Source organism: Rhinoderma darwinii (assembly GCF_050947455.1).
Source record: "Rhinoderma darwinii isolate aRhiDar2 chromosome 5 unlocalized genomic scaffold, aRhiDar2.hap1 SUPER_5_unloc_45, whole genome shotgun sequence".
Lineage (NCBI taxonomy): Eukaryota > Metazoa > Chordata > Amphibia > Anura > Rhinodermatidae > Rhinoderma > Rhinoderma darwinii.
Genome location: NW_027461804.1, coordinates 685506 through 701930, shown reverse-complemented (window position 1 = coordinate 701930; position 16425 = coordinate 685506). Strand labels below are relative to the sequence as shown.

General features: G+C 47.7%; 11 non-coding genes across 11 annotated transcripts; all 11 read right to left on the bottom strand.

Annotated features, from left to right (window-relative positions):
• Positions 1 to 319: 319 nt before the first annotated feature.
• On the bottom strand, positions 320 to 510 carry LOC142694277 (U2 spliceosomal RNA). Its single transcript, XR_012862532.1, has one exon. It is a non-coding gene; the product is annotated as a U2 spliceosomal RNA (small nuclear RNA).
• A 1284-nt stretch (positions 511 to 1794) lies between these two features.
• Positions 1795 to 1985, bottom strand: LOC142694275 (U2 spliceosomal RNA). Its single transcript, XR_012862530.1, has one exon. It is a non-coding gene; the product is annotated as a U2 spliceosomal RNA (small nuclear RNA).
• A 1292-nt stretch (positions 1986 to 3277) lies between these two features.
• LOC142694273 (U2 spliceosomal RNA) lies at positions 3278 to 3468 on the bottom strand. The gene has a single exon (XR_012862529.1). It is a non-coding gene; the product is annotated as a U2 spliceosomal RNA (small nuclear RNA).
• A 1292-nt stretch (positions 3469 to 4760) lies between these two features.
• LOC142694272 (U2 spliceosomal RNA) lies at positions 4761 to 4951 on the bottom strand. Its single transcript, XR_012862528.1, has one exon. It is a non-coding gene; the product is annotated as a U2 spliceosomal RNA (small nuclear RNA).
• Positions 4952 to 6227: 1276 nt separating this feature from the next.
• LOC142694271 (U2 spliceosomal RNA) lies at positions 6228 to 6418 on the bottom strand. The gene has a single exon (XR_012862527.1). It is a non-coding gene; the product is annotated as a U2 spliceosomal RNA (small nuclear RNA).
• Positions 6419 to 7718: 1300 nt separating this feature from the next.
• LOC142694270 (U2 spliceosomal RNA) lies at positions 7719 to 7909 on the bottom strand. The gene has a single exon (XR_012862526.1). It is a non-coding gene; the product is annotated as a U2 spliceosomal RNA (small nuclear RNA).
• A 1296-nt stretch (positions 7910 to 9205) lies between these two features.
• Positions 9206 to 9396, bottom strand: LOC142694269 (U2 spliceosomal RNA). The gene has a single exon (XR_012862525.1). It is a non-coding gene; the product is annotated as a U2 spliceosomal RNA (small nuclear RNA).
• A 1292-nt stretch (positions 9397 to 10688) lies between these two features.
• Positions 10689 to 10879, bottom strand: LOC142694268 (U2 spliceosomal RNA). The gene has a single exon (XR_012862524.1). It is a non-coding gene; the product is annotated as a U2 spliceosomal RNA (small nuclear RNA).
• Positions 10880 to 12172: 1293 nt separating this feature from the next.
• On the bottom strand, positions 12173 to 12363 carry LOC142694267 (U2 spliceosomal RNA). Its single transcript, XR_012862523.1, has one exon. It is a non-coding gene; the product is annotated as a U2 spliceosomal RNA (small nuclear RNA).
• Positions 12364 to 13643: 1280 nt separating this feature from the next.
• Positions 13644 to 13834, bottom strand: LOC142694085 (U2 spliceosomal RNA). Its single transcript, XR_012862359.1, has one exon. It is a non-coding gene; the product is annotated as a U2 spliceosomal RNA (small nuclear RNA).
• A 1284-nt stretch (positions 13835 to 15118) lies between these two features.
• On the bottom strand, positions 15119 to 15309 carry LOC142694266 (U2 spliceosomal RNA). The gene has a single exon (XR_012862522.1). It is a non-coding gene; the product is annotated as a U2 spliceosomal RNA (small nuclear RNA).
• Positions 15310 to 16425: the final 1116 nt, after the last annotated feature.

The following is a 16425-nucleotide window of genomic DNA, read 5'->3' as shown; positions in this document are numbered from 1 at the left end:
AATCAATCAATCAATCAATCAGTGGCTGGCTCAGGTGCAGCTCTTTAACTTACCTAAAAGGGAGGGCGGAGAGAAGACAAGGAAGGTGAATGAGGTGTTCCAATGTGAAATGCCGGAAACACAGAAACACAGACGACACACAACAAGAGGTGGCAATCTATTCATTAATTGCATTTAATCAATGAGCTCATTATCACTCATGCATTGTCCAACAGGTGTTGAAATAATGGGATTAAAAGGGGAGATCCCTTCAGAAAGACAGAAACAATAGCAAAGACAAAAAACACTTTTGGAATCTGCTTTTAGTCAACACATAAGGAAAGGGTGCACCGGTCCTGGAAATACTGCAATACCAGGTCAATGCGTGGAGTGGACAGAGCAAGCTCTATTTCCATCTCCCTGTTCTAAAAATCCATTTAATATATGGTCCCCAGATAGGGGACGTATCAGATATTAAACTGATAAGAACAGATACTACACTTGATCTTAGCCAAAAGGCCGAGAAGCGATAACCCGAACGGGCCGCGCGTTGCCCGAGCCTGCCCGATACTGCTGTTCAGCCCTTGCAGCGATTCAGCCTACTTCTAGGCAATTCCATGGGGCCCTGCAGGCTCACACACTCACAGCTACACGGGAGGTGAATAAAGGCCGGAGAGGAAGCCAGACAGGATTTGCTTCTTTTGCTTGCACCACAATGCAGTGCTGAAAGAGGAGGAATCTACATAAAAACGCCTTCCTGGCAACGCCCAAATGCCCTGCTGCCATGCAGATAAACACTGGCAGCGGCAGCAAGTGCATGCCCACAGCCACCCCTTGTTCCTTCACACCTTGTATCAGCTGTAATCCAGTCCAGTCCAGTGCTGCCTGCTGAGCAGCACTGACCAACACTGCCTGGGCCCAGGCTTTTATCTCTGAGGCCCCATTATGATGTCAGAAAGCTGGCTCTGGAATCCTGAGGGCTCCACTATGACACGTGCAAAGTTCCGTCTGAACTTTATATAAGACGGTGAGGCTCAGTCAGTCACTCAGTGTTGCCTGAGAGGGCAACACTGCAACAGCCGGCCGCCAGGCTGTCTTTTTTTTGCACAGCTAGTTGCCTCCAGGAGGCCACAAGAGGGAGACAAGGGACTGCAAAATGGAAAATAGGCATCCACCAACTTTACAGACAACTTCTCCTTGCTCCTACAACCTCCATCCTTGCACAGTTTGTTATTCTTCTAGGTAACATAGTAACAAATCCAAATTGCTGCTCTCTTTGTAGGCAAGCAAGGCTTTGTTGCAACTGCAATTCTTACTTCTTCTTGAAATGTAGGGACGACAGTACATTCCATCACATCCATCTAGTGTACACAGGTAGGTCCATTGTGGCGGGCAGGCGAGCGGGCGGGCTGCTTTATTGGCTGTTTGCTGTTCCCCTACTCCACTCCACTATTTGACTGTTGTGCTGCATCAATCAATCAATCAATCAATCAATCAATCAATCAATCAATCAATCAGTGGCTGGCTCAGGTGCAGCTCTTTAACTTACCTAAAAGGGAGGGCGGAGAGAAGACAAGGAAGGTGAATGAGGTGTTCCAATGTGAAATGCCGGAAACACAGAAACACAGACGACACACAACAAGAGGTGGCAATCTATTCATTAATTGCATTTAATCAATGAGCTCATTATCACTCATGCATTGTCCAACAGGTGTTGAAATAATGGGATTAAAAGGGGAGATCCCTTCAGAAAGACAGAAACAATAGCAAAGACAAAAAACACTTTTGGAATCTGCTTTTAGTCAACACATAAGGAAAGGGTGCACCGGTCCTGGAAATACTGCAATACCAGGTCAATGCGTGGAGTGGACAGAGCAAGCTCTATTTCCATCTCCCTGTTCTAAAAATCCATTTAATATATGGTCCCCAGATAGGGGACGTATCAGATATTAAACTGATAAGAACAGATACTACACTTGATCTTAGCCAAAAGGCCGAGAAGCGATAACCCGAACGGGCCGCGCGTTGCCCGAGCCTGCCCGATACTGCTGTTCAGCCCTTGCAGCGATTCAGCCTACTTCTAGGCAATTCCATGGGGCCCTGCAGGCTCACACACTCACAGCTACACGGGAGGTGAATAAAGGCCGGAGAGGAAGCCAGACAGGATTTGCTTCTTTTGCTTGCACCACAATGCAGTGCTGAAAGAGGAGGAATCTACATAAAAACGCCTTCCTGGCAACGCCCAAATGCCCTGCTGCCATGCAGATAAACACTGGCAGCGGCAGCAAGTGCATGCCCACAGCCACCCCTTGTTCCTTCACACCTTGTATCAGCTGTAATCCAGTCCAGTCCAGTGCTGCCTGCTGAGCAGCACTGACCAACACTGCCTGGGCCCAGGCTTTTATCTCTGAGGCCCCATTATGATGTCAGAAAGCTGGCTCTGGAATCCTGAGGGCTCCACTATGACACGTGCAAAGTTCCGTCTGAACTTTATATAAGACGGTGAGGCTCAGTCAGTCACTCAGTGTTGCCTGAGAGGGCAACACTGCAACAGCCGGCCGCCAGGCTGTCTTTTTTTTGCACAGCTAGTTGCCTCCAGAAGGCCACAAGAGGGAGACAAGGGACTGCAAAATGGAAAATAGGCATCCACCAACTTTACAGACAACTTCTCCTTGCTCCTACAACCTCCATCCTTGCACAGTTTGTTATTCTTCTAGGTAACATAGTAACAAATCCAAATTGCTGCTCTCTTTGTAGGCAAGCAAGGCTTTGTTGCAACTGCAATTCTTACTTCTTCTTGAAATGTAGGGACGACAGTACATTCCATCACATCCATCTAGTGTACACAGGTAGGTCCATTGTGGCGGGCAGGCGAGCGGGCGGGCTGCTTTATTGGCTGTTTGCTGTTCCCCTACTCCACTCCACTATTTGACTGTTGTGCTGCATAAATCAATCAATCAATCAATCAATCAATCAATCAATCAATCAATCAATCAATCAGTGGCTGGCTCAGGTGCAGCTCTTTAACTTACCTAAAAGGGAGGGCGGAGAGAAGACAAGGAAGGTGAATGAGGTGTTCCAATGTGAAATGCCGGAAACACAGAAACACAGACGACACACAACAAGAGGTGGCAATCTATTCATTAATTGCATTTAATCAATGAGCTCATTATCACTCATGCATTGTCCAACAGGTGTTGAAATAATGGGATTAAAAGGGGAGATCCCTTCAGAAAGACAGAAACAATAGCAAAGACAAAAAACACTTTTGGAATCTGCTTTTAGTCAACACATAAGGAAAGGGTGCACCGGTCCTGGAAATACTGCAATACCAGGTCAATGCGTGGAGTGGACAGAGCAAGCTCTATTTCCATCTCCCTGTTCTAAAAATCCATTTAATATATGGTCCCCAGATAGGGGACGTATCAGATATTAAACTGATAAGAACAGATACTACACTTGATCTTAGCCAAAAGGCCGAGAAGCGATAACCCGAACGGGCCGCGCGTTGCCCGAGCCTGCCCGATACTGCTGTTCAGCCCTTGCAGCGATTCAGCCTACTTCTAGGCAATTCCATGGGGCCCTGCAGGCTCACACACTCACAGCTACACGGGAGGTGAATAAAGGCCGGAGAGGAAGCCAGACAGGATTTGCTTCTTTTGCTTGCACCACAATGCAGTGCTGAAAGAGGAGGAATCTACATAAAAACGCCTTCCTGGCAACGCCCAAATGCCCTGCTGCCATGCAGATAAACACTGGCAGCGGCAGCAAGTGCATGCCCACAGCCACCCCTTGTTCCTTCACACCTTGTATCAGCTGTAATCCAGTCCAGTCCAGTGCTGCCTGCTGAGCAGCACTGACCAACACTGCCTGGGCCCAGGCTTTTATCTCTGAGGCCCCATTATGATGTCAGAAAGCTGGCTCTGGAATCCTGAGGGCTCCACTATGACACGTGCAAAGTTCCGTCTGAACTTTATATAAGACGGTGAGGCTCAGTCAGTCACTCAGTGTTGCCTGAGAGGGCAACACTGCAACAGCCGGCCGCCAGGCTGTCTTTTTTTAGCACAGCTAGTTGCCTCCAGGAGGCCACAAGAGGGAGACAAGGGACTGCAAAATGGAAAATAGGCATCCACCAACTTTACAGACAACTTCTCCTTGCTCCTACAACCTCCATCCTTGCACAGTTTGTTATTCTTCTAGGTAACATAGTAACAAATCCAAATTGCTGCTCTCTTTGTAGGCAAGCAAGGCTTTGTTGCAACTGCAATTCTTACTTCTTCTTGAAATGTAGGGACGACAGTACATTCCATCACATCCATCTAGTGTACACAGGTAGGTCCATTGTGGCGGGCAGGCGAGCGGGCGGGCTGCTTTATTGGCTGTTTGCTGTTCCCCTACTCCACTCCACTATTTGACTGTTGTGCTGCATCAATCAATCAATCAATCAATCAATCAATCAATCAATCAATCAATCAATCAATCAGTGGCTGGCTCAGGTGCAGCTCTTTAACTTACCTAAAAGGGAGGGCGGAGAGAAGACAAGGAAGGTGAATGAGGTGTTCCAATGTGAAATGCCGGAAACACAGAAACACAGACGACACACAACAAGAGGTGGCAATCTATTCATTAATTGCATTTAATCAATGAGCTCATTATCACTCATGCATTGTCCAACAGGTGTTGAAATAATGGGATTAAAAGGGGAGATCCCTTCAGAAAGACAGAAACAATAGCAAAGACAAAAAACACTTTTGGAATCTGCTTTTAGTCAACACATAAGGAAAGGGTGCACCGGTCCTGGAAATACTGCAATACCAGGTCAATGCGTGGAGTGGACAGAGCAAGCTCTATTTCCATCTCCCTGTTCTAAAAATCCATTTAATATATGGTCCCCAGATAGGGGACGTATCAGATATTAAACTGATAAGAACAGATACTACACTTGATCTTAGCCAAAAGGCCGAGAAGCGATAACCCGAACGGGCCGCGCGTTGCCCGAGCCTGCCCGATACTGCTGTTCAGCCCTTGCAGCGATTCAGCCTACTTCTAGGCAATTCCATGGGGCCCTGCAGGCTCACACACTCACAGCTACACGGGAGGTGAATAAAGGCCGGAGAGGAAGCCAGACAGGATTTGCTTCTTTTGCTTGCACCACAATGCAGTGCTGAAAGAGGAGGAATCTACATAAAAACGCCTTCCTGGCAACGCCCAAATGCCCTGCTGCCATGCAGATAAACACTGGCAGCGGCAGCAAGTGCATGCCCACAGCCACCCCTTGTTCCTTCACACCTTGTATCAGCTGTAATCCAGTCCAGTCCAGTGCTGCCTGCTGAGCAGCACTGACCAACACTGCCTGGGCCCAGGCTTTTATCTCTGAGGCCCCATTATGATGTCAGAAAGCTGGCTCTGGAATCCTGAGGGCTCCACTATGACACGTGCAAAGTTCCGTCTGAACTTTATATAAGACGGTGAGGCTCAGTCAGTCACTCAGTGTTGCCTGAGAGGGCAACACTGCAACAGCCGGCCGCCAGGCTGTCTTTTTTTTGCACAGCTAGTTGTCTCCAGGAGGCCACAAGAGGGAGACAAGGGACTGCAAAATGGAAAATAGGCATCCACCAACTTTACAGACAACTTCTCCTTGCTCCTACAACCTCCATCCTTGCACAGTTTGTTATTCTTCTAGGTAACATAGTAACAAATCCAAATTGCTGCTCTCTTTGTAGGCAAGCAAGGCTTTGTTGCAACTGCAATTCTTACTTCTTCTTGAAATGTAGGGACGACAGTACATTCCATCACATCCATCTAGTGTACACAGGTAGGTCCATTGTGGCGGGCAGGCGAGCGGGCGGGCTGCTTTATTGGCTGTTTGCTGTTCCCCTACTCCACTCCACTATTTGACTGTTGTGCTGCATCAATCAATCAATCAATCAATCAATCAATCAATCAATCAGTGGCTGGCTCAGGTGCAGCTCTTTAACTTACCTAAAAGGGAGGGCGGAGAGAAGACAAGGAAGGTGAATGAGGTGTTCCAATGTGAAATGCCGGAAACACAGAAACACAGACGACACACAACAAGAGGTGGCAATCTATTCATTAATTGCATTTAATCAATGAGCTCATTATCACTCATGCATTGTCCAACAGGTGTTGAAATAATGGGATTAAAAGGGGAGATCCCTTCAGAAAGACAGAAACAATAGCAAAGACAAAAAACACTTTTGGAATCTGCTTTTAGTCAACACATAAGGAAAGGGTGCACCGGTCCTGGAAATACTGCAATACCAGGTCAATGCGTGGAGTGGACAGAGCAAGCTCTATTTCCATCTCCCTGTTCTAAAAATCCATTTAATATATGGTCCCCAGATAGGGGACGTATCAGATATTAAACTGATAAGAACAGATACTACACTTGATCTTAGCCAAAAGGCCGAGAAGCGATAACCCGAACGGGCCGCGCGTTGCCCGAGCCTGCCCGATACTGCTGTTCAGCCCTTGCAGCGATTCAGCCTACTTCTAGGCAATTCCATGGGGCCCTGCAGGCTCACACACTCACAGCTACACGGGAGGTGAATAAAGGCCGGAGAGGAAGCCAGACAGGATTTGCTTCTTTTGCTTGCACCACAATGCAGTGCTGAAAGAGGAGGAATCTACATAAAAACGCCTTCCTGGCAACGCCCAAATGCCCTGCTGCCATGCAGATAAACACTGGCAGCGGCAGCAAGTGCATGCCCACAGCCACCCCTTGTTCCTTCACACCTTGTATCAGCTGTAATCCAGTCCAGTCCAGTGCTGCCTGCTGAGCAGCACTGACCAACACTGCCTGGGCCCAGGCTTTTATCTCTGAGGCCCCATTATGATGTCAGAAAGCTGGCTCTGGAATCCTGAGGGCTCCACTATGACACGTGCAAAGTTCCGTCTGAACTTTATATAAGACGGTGAGGCTCAGTCAGTCACTCAGTGTTGCCTGAGAGGGCAACACTGCAACAGCCGGCCGCCAGGCTGTCTTTTTTTTGCACAGCTAGTTGCCTCCAGGAGGCCACAAGAGGGAGACAAGGGACTGCAAAATGGAAAATAGGCATCCACCAACTTTACAGACAACTTCTCCTTGCTCCTACAACCTCCATCCTTGCACAGTTTGTTATTCTTCTAGGTAACATAGTAACAAATCCAAATTGCTGCTCTCTTTGTAGGCAAGCAAGGCTTTGTTGCAACTGCAATTCTTACTTCTTCTTGAAATGTAGGGACGACAGTACATTCCATCACATCCATCTAGTGTACACAGGTAGGTCCATTGTGGCGGGCAGGCGAGCGGGCGGGCTGCTTTATTGGCTGTTTGCTGTTCCCCTACTCCACTCCACTATTTGACTGTTGTGCTGCATCAATCAATCAATCAATCAATCAATCAATCAATCAATCAATCAATCAATCAATCAATCAATCAGTGGCTGGCTCAGGTGCAGCTCTTTAACTTACCTAAAAGGGAGGGCGGAGAGAAGACAAGGAAGGTGAATGAGGTGTTCCAATGTGAAATGCCGGAAACACAGAAACACAGACGACACACAACAAGAGGTGGCAATCTATTCATTAATTGCATTTAATCAATGAGCTCATTATCACTCATGCATTGTCCAACAGGTGTTGAAATAATGGGATTAAAAGGGGAGATCCCTTCAGAAAGACAGAAACAATAGCAAAGACAAAAAACACTTTTGGAATCTGCTTTTAGTCAACACATAAGGAAAGGGTGCACCGGTCCTGGAAATACTGCAATACCAGGTCAATGCGTGGAGTGGACAGAGCAAGCTCTATTTCCATCTCCCTGTTCTAAAAATCCATTTAATATATGGTCCCCAGATAGGGGACGTATCAGATATTAAACTGATAAGAACAGATACTACACTTGATCTTAGCCAAAAGGCCGAGAAGCGATAACCCGAACGGGCCGCGCGTTGCCCGAGCCTGCCCGATACTGCTGTTCAGCCCTTGCAGCGATTCAGCCTACTTCTAGGCAATTCCATGGGGCCCTGCAGGCTCACACACTCACAGCTACACGGGAGGTGAATAAAGGCCGGAGAGGAAGCCAGACAGGATTTGCTTCTTTTGCTTGCACCACAATGCAGTGCTGAAAGAGGAGGAATCTACATAAAAACGCCTTCCTGGCAACGCCCAAATGCCCTGCTGCCATGCAGATAAACACTGGCAGCGGCAGCAAGTGCATGCCCACAGCCACCCCTTGTTCCTTCACACCTTGTATCAGCTGTAATCCAGTCCAGTCCAGTGCTGCCTGCTGAGCAGCACTGACCAACACTGCCTGGGCCCAGGCTTTTATCTCTGAGGCCCCATTATGATGTCAGAAAGCTGGCTCTGGAATCCTGAGGGCTCCACTATGACACGTGCAAAGTTCCGTCTGAACTTTATATAAGACGGTGAGGCTCAGTCAGTCACTCAGTGTTGCCTGAGAGGGCAACACTGCAACAGCCGGCCGCCAGGCTGTCTTTTTTTTGCACAGCTAGTTGCCTCCAGGAGGCCACAAGAGGGAGACAAGGGACTGCAAAATGGAAAATAGGCATCCACCAACTTTACAGACAACTTCTCCTTGCTCCTACAACCTCCATCCTTGCACAGTTTGTTATTCTTCTAGGTAACATAGTAACAAATCCAAATTGCTGCTCTCTTTGTAGGCAAGCAAGGCTTTGTTGCAACTGCAATTCTTACTTCTTCTTGAAATGTAGGGACGACAGTACATTCCATCACATCCATCTAGTGTACACAGGTAGGTCCATTGTGGCGGGCAGGCGAGCGGGCGGGCTGCTTTATTGGCTGTTTGCTGTTCCCCTACTCCACTCCACTATTTGACTGTTGTGCTGCATCAATCAATCAATCAATCAATCAATCAATCAATCAATCAATCAATCAATCAATCAATCAGTGGCTGGCTCAGGTGCAGCTCTTTAACTTACCTAAAAGGGAGGGCGGAGAGAAGACAAGGAAGGTGAATGAGGTGTTCCAATGTGAAATGCCGGAAACACAGAAACACAGACGACACACAACAAGAGGTGGCAATCTATTCATTAATTGCATTTAATCAATGAGCTCATTATCACTCATGCATTGTCCAACAGGTGTTGAAATAATGGGATTAAAAGGGGAGATCCCTTCAGAAAGACAGAAACAATAGCAAAGACAAAAAACACTTTTGGAATCTGCTTTTAGTCAACACATAAGGAAAGGGTGCACCGGTCCTGGAAATACTGCAATACCAGGTCAATGCGTGGAGTGGACAGAGCAAGCTCTATTTCCATCTCCCTGTTCTAAAAATCCATTTAATATATGGTCCCCAGATAGGGGACGTATCAGATATTAAACTGATAAGAACAGATACTACACTTGATCTTAGCCAAAAGGCCGAGAAGCGATAACCCGAACGGGCCGCGCGTTGCCCGAGCCTGCCCGATACTGCTGTTCAGCCCTTGCAGCGATTCAGCCTACTTCTAGGCAATTCCATGGGGCCCTGCAGGCTCACACACTCACAGCTACACGGGAGGTGAATAAAGGCCGGAGAGGAAGCCAGACAGGATTTGCTTCTTTTGCTTGCACCACAATGCAGTGCTGAAAGAGGAGGAATCTACATAAAAACGCCTTCCTGGCAACGCCCAAATGCCCTGCTGCCATGCAGATAAACACTGGCAGCGGCAGCAAGTGCATGCCCACAGCCACCCCTTGTTCCTTCACACCTTGTATCAGCTGTAATCCAGTCCAGTCCAGTGCTGCCTGCTGAGCAGCACTGACCAACACTGCCTGGGCCCAGGCTTTTATCTCTGAGGCCCCATTATGATGTCAGAAAGCTGGCTCTGGAATCCTGAGGGCTCCACTATGACACGTGCAAAGTTCCGTCTGAACTTTATATAAGACGGTGAGGCTCAGTCAGTCACTCAGTGTTGCCTGAGAGGGCAACACTGCAACAGCCGGCCGCCAGGCTGTCTTTTTTTTGCACAGCTAGTTGCCTCCAGGAGGCCACAAGAGGGAGACAAGGGACTGCAAAATGGAAAATAGGCATCCACCAACTTTACAGACAACTTCTCCTTGCTCCTACAACCTCCATCCTTGCACAGTTTGTTATTCTTCTAGGTAACATAGTAACAAATCCAAATTGCTGCTCTCTTTGTAGGCAAGCAAGGCTTTGTTGCAACTGCAATTCTTACTTCTTCTTGAAATGTAGGGACGACAGTACATTCCATCACATCCATCTAGTGTACACAGGTAGGTCCATTGTGGCGGGCAGGCGAGCGGGCGGGCTGCTTTATTGGCTGTTTGCTGTTCCCCTACTCCACTCCACTATTTGACTGTTGTGCTGCATCAATCAATCAATCAATCAATCAATCAATCAATCAATCAATCAATCAATCAATCAGTGGCTGGCTCAGGTGCAGCTCTTTAACTTACCTAAAAGGGAGGGCGGAGAGAAGACAAGGAAGGTGAATGAGGTGTTCCAATGTGAAATGCCGGAAACACAGAAACACAGACGACACACAACAAGAGGTGGCAATCTATTCATTAATTGCATTTAATCAATGAGCTCATTATCACTCATGCATTGTCCAACAGGTGTTGAAATAATGGGATTAAAAGGGGAGATCCCTTCAGAAAGACAGAAACAATAGCAAAGACAAAAAACACTTTTGGAATCTGCTTTTAGTCAACACATAAGGAAAGGGTGCACCGGTCCTGGAAATACTGCAATACCAGGTCAATGCGTGGAGTGGACAGAGCAAGCTCTATTTCCATCTCCCTGTTCTAAAAATCCATTTAATATATGGTCCCCAGATAGGGGACGTATCAGATATTAAACTGATAAGAACAGATACTACACTTGATCTTAGCCAAAAGGCCGAGAAGCGATAACCCGAACGGGCCGCGCGTTGCCCGAGCCTGCCCGATACTGCTGTTCAGCCCTTGCAGCGATTCAGCCTACTTCTAGGCAATTCCATGGGGCCCTGCAGGCTCACACACTCACAGCTACACGGGAGGTGAATAAAGGCCGGAGAGGAAGCCAGACAGGATTTGCTTCTTTTGCTTGCACCACAATGCAGTGCTGAAAGAGGAGGAATCTACATAAAAACGCCTTCCTGGCAACGCCCAAATGCCCTGCTGCCATGCAGATAAACACTGGCAGCGGCAGCAAGTGCATGCCCACAGCCACCCCTTGTTCCTTCACACCTTGTATCAGCTGTAATCCAGTCCAGTCCAGTGCTGCCTGCTGAGCAGCACTGACCAACACTGCCTGGGCCCAGGCTTTTATCTCTGAGGCCCCATTATGATGTCAGAAAGCTGGCTCTGGAATCCTGAGGGCTCCACTATGACACGTGCAAAGTTCCGTCTGAACTTTATATAAGACGGTGAGGCTCAGTCAGTCACTCAGTGTTGCCTGAGAGGGCAACACTGCAACAGCCGGCCGCCAGGCTGTCTTTTTTTTGCACAGCTAGTTGCCTCCAGGAGGCCACAAGAGGGAGACAAAGGACTGCAAAATGGAAAATAGGCATCCACCAACTTTACAGACAACTTCTCCTTGCTCCTACAACCTCCATCCTTGCACAGTTTGTTATTCTTCTAGGTAACATAGTAACAAATCCAAATTGCTGCTCTCTTTGTAGGCAAGCAAGGCTTTGTTGCAACTGCAATTCTTACTTCTTCTTGAAATGTAGGGACGACAGTACATTCCATCACATCCATCTAGTGTACACAGGTAGGTCCATTGTGGCGGGCAGGCGAGCGGGCGGGCTGCTTTATTGGCTGTTTGCTGTTCCCCTACTCCACTCCACTATTTGACTGTTGTGCTGCAATCAATCAATCAATCAATCAATCAATCAATCAATCAATCAATCAATCAATCAATCAGTGGCTGGCTCAGGTGCAGCTCTTTAACTTACCTAAAAGGGAGGGCGGAGAGAAGACAAGGAAGGTGAATGAGGTGTTCCAATGTGAAATGCCGGAAACACAGAAACACAGACGACACACAACAAGAGGTGGCAATCTATTCATTAATTGCATTTAATCAATGAGCTCATTATCACTCATGCATTGTCCAACAGGTGTTGAAATAATGGGATTAAAAGGGGAGATCCCTTCAGAAAGACAGAAACAATAGCAAAGACAAAAAACACTTTTGGAATCTGCTTTTAGTCAACACATAAGGAAAGGGTGCACCGGTCCTGGAAATACTGCAATACCAGGTCAATGCGTGGAGTGGACAGAGCAAGCTCTATTTCCATCTCCCTGTTCTAAAAATCCATTTAATATATGGTCCCCAGATAGGGGACGTATCAGATATTAAACTGATAAGAACAGATACTACACTTGATCTTAGCCAAAAGGCCGAGAAGCGATAACCCGAACGGGCCGCGCGTTGCCCGAGCCTGCCCGATACTGCTGTTCAGCCCTTGCAGCGATTCAGCCTACTTCTAGGCAATTCCATGGGGCCCTGCAGGCTCACACACTCACAGCTACACGGGAGGTGAATAAAGGCCGGAGAGGAAGCCAGACAGGATTTGCTTCTTTTGCTTGCACCACAATGCAGTGCTGAAAGAGGAGGAATCTACATAAAAACGCCTTCCTGGCAACGCCCAAATGCCCTGCTGCCATGCAGATAAACACTGGCAGCGGCAGCAAGTGCATGCCCACAGCCACCCCTTGTTCCTTCACACCTTGTATCAGCTGTAATCCAGTCCAGTCCAGTGCTGCCTGCTGAGCAGCACTGACCAACACTGCCTGGGCCCAGGCTTTTATCTCTGAGGCCCCATTATGATGTCAGAAAGCTGGCTCTGGAATCCTGAGGGCTCCACTATGACACGTGCAAAGTTCCGTCTGAACTTTATATAAGACGGTGAGGCTCAGTCAGTCACTCAGTGTTGCCTGAGAGGGCAACACTGCAACAGCCGGCCGCCAGGCTGTCTTTTTTTTGCACAGCTAGTTGCCTCCAGGAGGCCACAAGAGGGAGACAAGGGACTGCAAAATGGAAAATAGGCATCCACCAACTTTACAGACAACTTCTCCTTGCTCCTACAACCTCCATCCTTGCACAGTTTGTTATTCTTCTAGGTAACATAGTAACAAATCCAAATTGCTGCTCTCTTTGTAGGCAAGCAAGGCTTTGTTGCAACTGCAATTCTTACTTCTTCTTGAAATGTAGGGACGACAGTACATTCCATCACATCCATCTAGTGTACACAGGTAGGTCCATTGTGGCGGGCAGGCGAGCGGGCGGGCTGCTTTATTGGCTGTTTGCTGTTCCCCTACTCCACTCCACTATTTGACTGTTGTGCTGCATCAATCAATCAATCAATCAATCAATCAATCAATCAATCAATCAGTGGCTGGCTCAGGTGCAGCTCTTTAACTTACCTAAAAGGGAGGGCGGAGAGAAGACAAGGAAGGTGAATGAGGTGTTCCAATGTGAAATGCCGGAAACACAGAAACACAGACGACACACAACAAGAGGTGGCAATCTATTCATTAATTGCATTTAATCAATGAGCTCATTATCACTCATGCATTGTCCAACAGGTGTTGAAATAATGGGATTAAAAGGGGAGATCCCTTCAGAAAGACAGAAACAATAGCAAAGACAAAAAACACTTTTGGAATCTGCTTTTAGTCAACACATAAGGAAAGGGTGCACCGGTCCTGGAAATACTGCAATACCAGGTCAATGCGTGGAGTGGACAGAGCAAGCTCTATTTCCATCTCCCTGTTCTAAAAATCCATTTAATATATGGTCCCCAGATAGGGGACGTATCAGATATTAAACTGATAAGAACAGATACTACACTTGATCTTAGCCAAAAGGCCGAGAAGCTATAACCCGAACGGGCCGCGCGTTGCCCGAGCCTGCCCGATACTGCTGTTCAGCCCTTGCAGCGATTCAGCCTACTTCTAGGCAATTTCATGGGGCCCTGCAGGCTCACACACTCACAGCTACACGGGAGGTGAATAAAGGCCAGAGAGGAAGCCAGACAGGATTTGCTTCTTTTGCTTGCACCACAATGCAGTGCTGAAAGAGGAGGAATCTACATAAAAACGCCTTCCTGGCAACGCCCAAATGCCCTGCTGCCATGCAGATAAACACTGGCAGTGGCAGCAAGTGCATGCCCACAGCCACCCCTTGTTCCTTCACACCTTGTATCAGCTGTAATCCAGTCCAGTCCAGTGCTGCCTGCTGAGCAGCACTGACCAACACTGCCTGGGCCCAGGCTTTTATCTCTGAGGCCCCATTATGATGTCAGAAAGCTGGCTCTGGAATCCTGAGGGCTCCACTATGACACGTGCAAAGTTCCGTCTGAACTTTATATAAGACGGTGAGGCTCAGTCAGTCACTCAGTGTTGCCTGAGAGGGCAACACTGCAACAGCCGGCCGCCAGGCTGTCTTTTTTTTGCACAGCTAGTTGCCTCCAGGAGGCCACAAGAGGGAGACAAGGGACTGCAAAATGGAAAATAGGCATCCACCAACTTTACAGACAACTTCTCCTTGCTCCTACAACCTCCATCCTTGCACAGTTTGTTATTCTTCTAGGTAACATAGTAACAAATCCAAATTGCTGCTCTCTTTGTAGGCAAGCAAGGCTTTGTTGCAACTGCAATTCTTACTTCTTCTTGAAATGTAGGGACGACAGTACATTCCATCACATCCATCTAGTGTACACAGGTAGGTCCATTGTGGCGGGCAGGCGAGCGGGCGGGCTGCTTTATTGGCTGTTTGCTGTTCCCCTACTCCACTCCACTATTTGACTGTTGTGCTGCATCAATCAATCAATCAATCAATCAATCAATCAATCAATCAATCAATCAGTGGCTGGCTCAGGTGCAGCTCTTTAACTTACCTAAAAGGGAGGGCGGAGAGAAGACAAGGAAGGTGAATGAGGTGTTCCAATGTGAAATGCCGGAAACACAGAAACACAGACGACACACAACAAGAGGTGGCAATCTATTCATTAATTGCATTTAATCAATGAGCTCATTATCACTCATGCATTGTCCAACAGGTGTTGAAATAATGGGATTAAAAGGGGAGATCCCTTCAGAAAGACAGAAACAATAGCAAAGACAAAAAACACTTTTGGAATCTGCTTTTAGTCAACACATAAGGAAAGGGTGCACCGGTCCTGGAAATACTGCAATACCAGGTCAATGCGTGGAGTGGACAGAGCAAGCTCTATTTCCATCTCCCTGTTCTAAAAATCCATTTAATATATGGTCCCCAGATAGGGGACGTATCAGATATTAAACTGATAAGAACAGATACTACACTTGATCTTAGCCAAAAGGCCGAGAAGCGATAACCCGAACGGGCCGCGCGTTGCCCGAGCCTGCCCGATACTGCTGTTCAGCCCTTGCAGCGATTCAGCCTACTTCTAGGCAATTCCATGGGGCCCTGCAGGCTCACACACTCACAGCTACACGGGAGGTGAATAAAGGCCGGAGAGGAAGCCAGACAGGATTTGCTTCTTTTGCTTGCACCACAATGCAGTGCTGAAAGAGGAGGAATCTACATAAAAACGCCTTCCTGGCAACGCCCAAATGCCCTGCTGCCATGCAGATAAACACTGGCAGCGGCAGCAAGTGCATGCCCACAGCCACCCCTTGTTCCTTCACACCTTGTATCAGCTGTAATCCAGTCCAGTCCAGTGCTGCCTGCTGAGCAGCACTGACCAACACTGCCTGGGCCCAGGCTTTTATCTCTGAGGCCCCATTATGATGTCAGAAAGCTGGCTCTGGAATCCTGAGGGCTCCACTATGACACGTGCAAAGTTCCGTCTGAACTTTATATAAGACGGTGAGGCTCAGTCAGTCACTCAGTGTTGCCTGAGAGGGCAACACTGCAACAGCCGGCCGCCAGGCTGTCTTTTTTTTGCACAGCTAGTTGCCTCCAGGAGGCCACAAGAGGGAGACAAGGGACTGCAAAATGGAAAATAGGCATCCACCAACTTTACAGACAACTTCTCCTTGCTCCTACAACCTCCATCCTTGCACAGTTTGTTATTCTTCTAGGTAACATAGTAACAAATCCAAATTGCTGCTCTCTTTGTAGGCAAGCAAGGCTTTGTTGCAACTGCAATTCTTACTTCTTCTTGAAATGTAGGGACGACAGTACATTCCATCACATCCATCTAGTGTACACAGGTAGGTCCATTGTGGCGGGCAGGCGAGCGGGCGGGCTGCTTTATTGGCTGTTTGCTGTTCCCCTACTCCACTCCACTATTTGACTGTTGTGCTGCATCAATCAATCAATCAATCAATCAATCAATCAATCAATCAATCAATCAGTGGCTGGCTCAGGTGCAGCTCTTTAACTTACCTAAAAGGGAGGGCGGAGAGAAGACAAGGAAGGTGAATGAGGTGTTCCAATGTGAAATGCCGGAAACACAGAAACACAGACGACACACAACAAGAGGT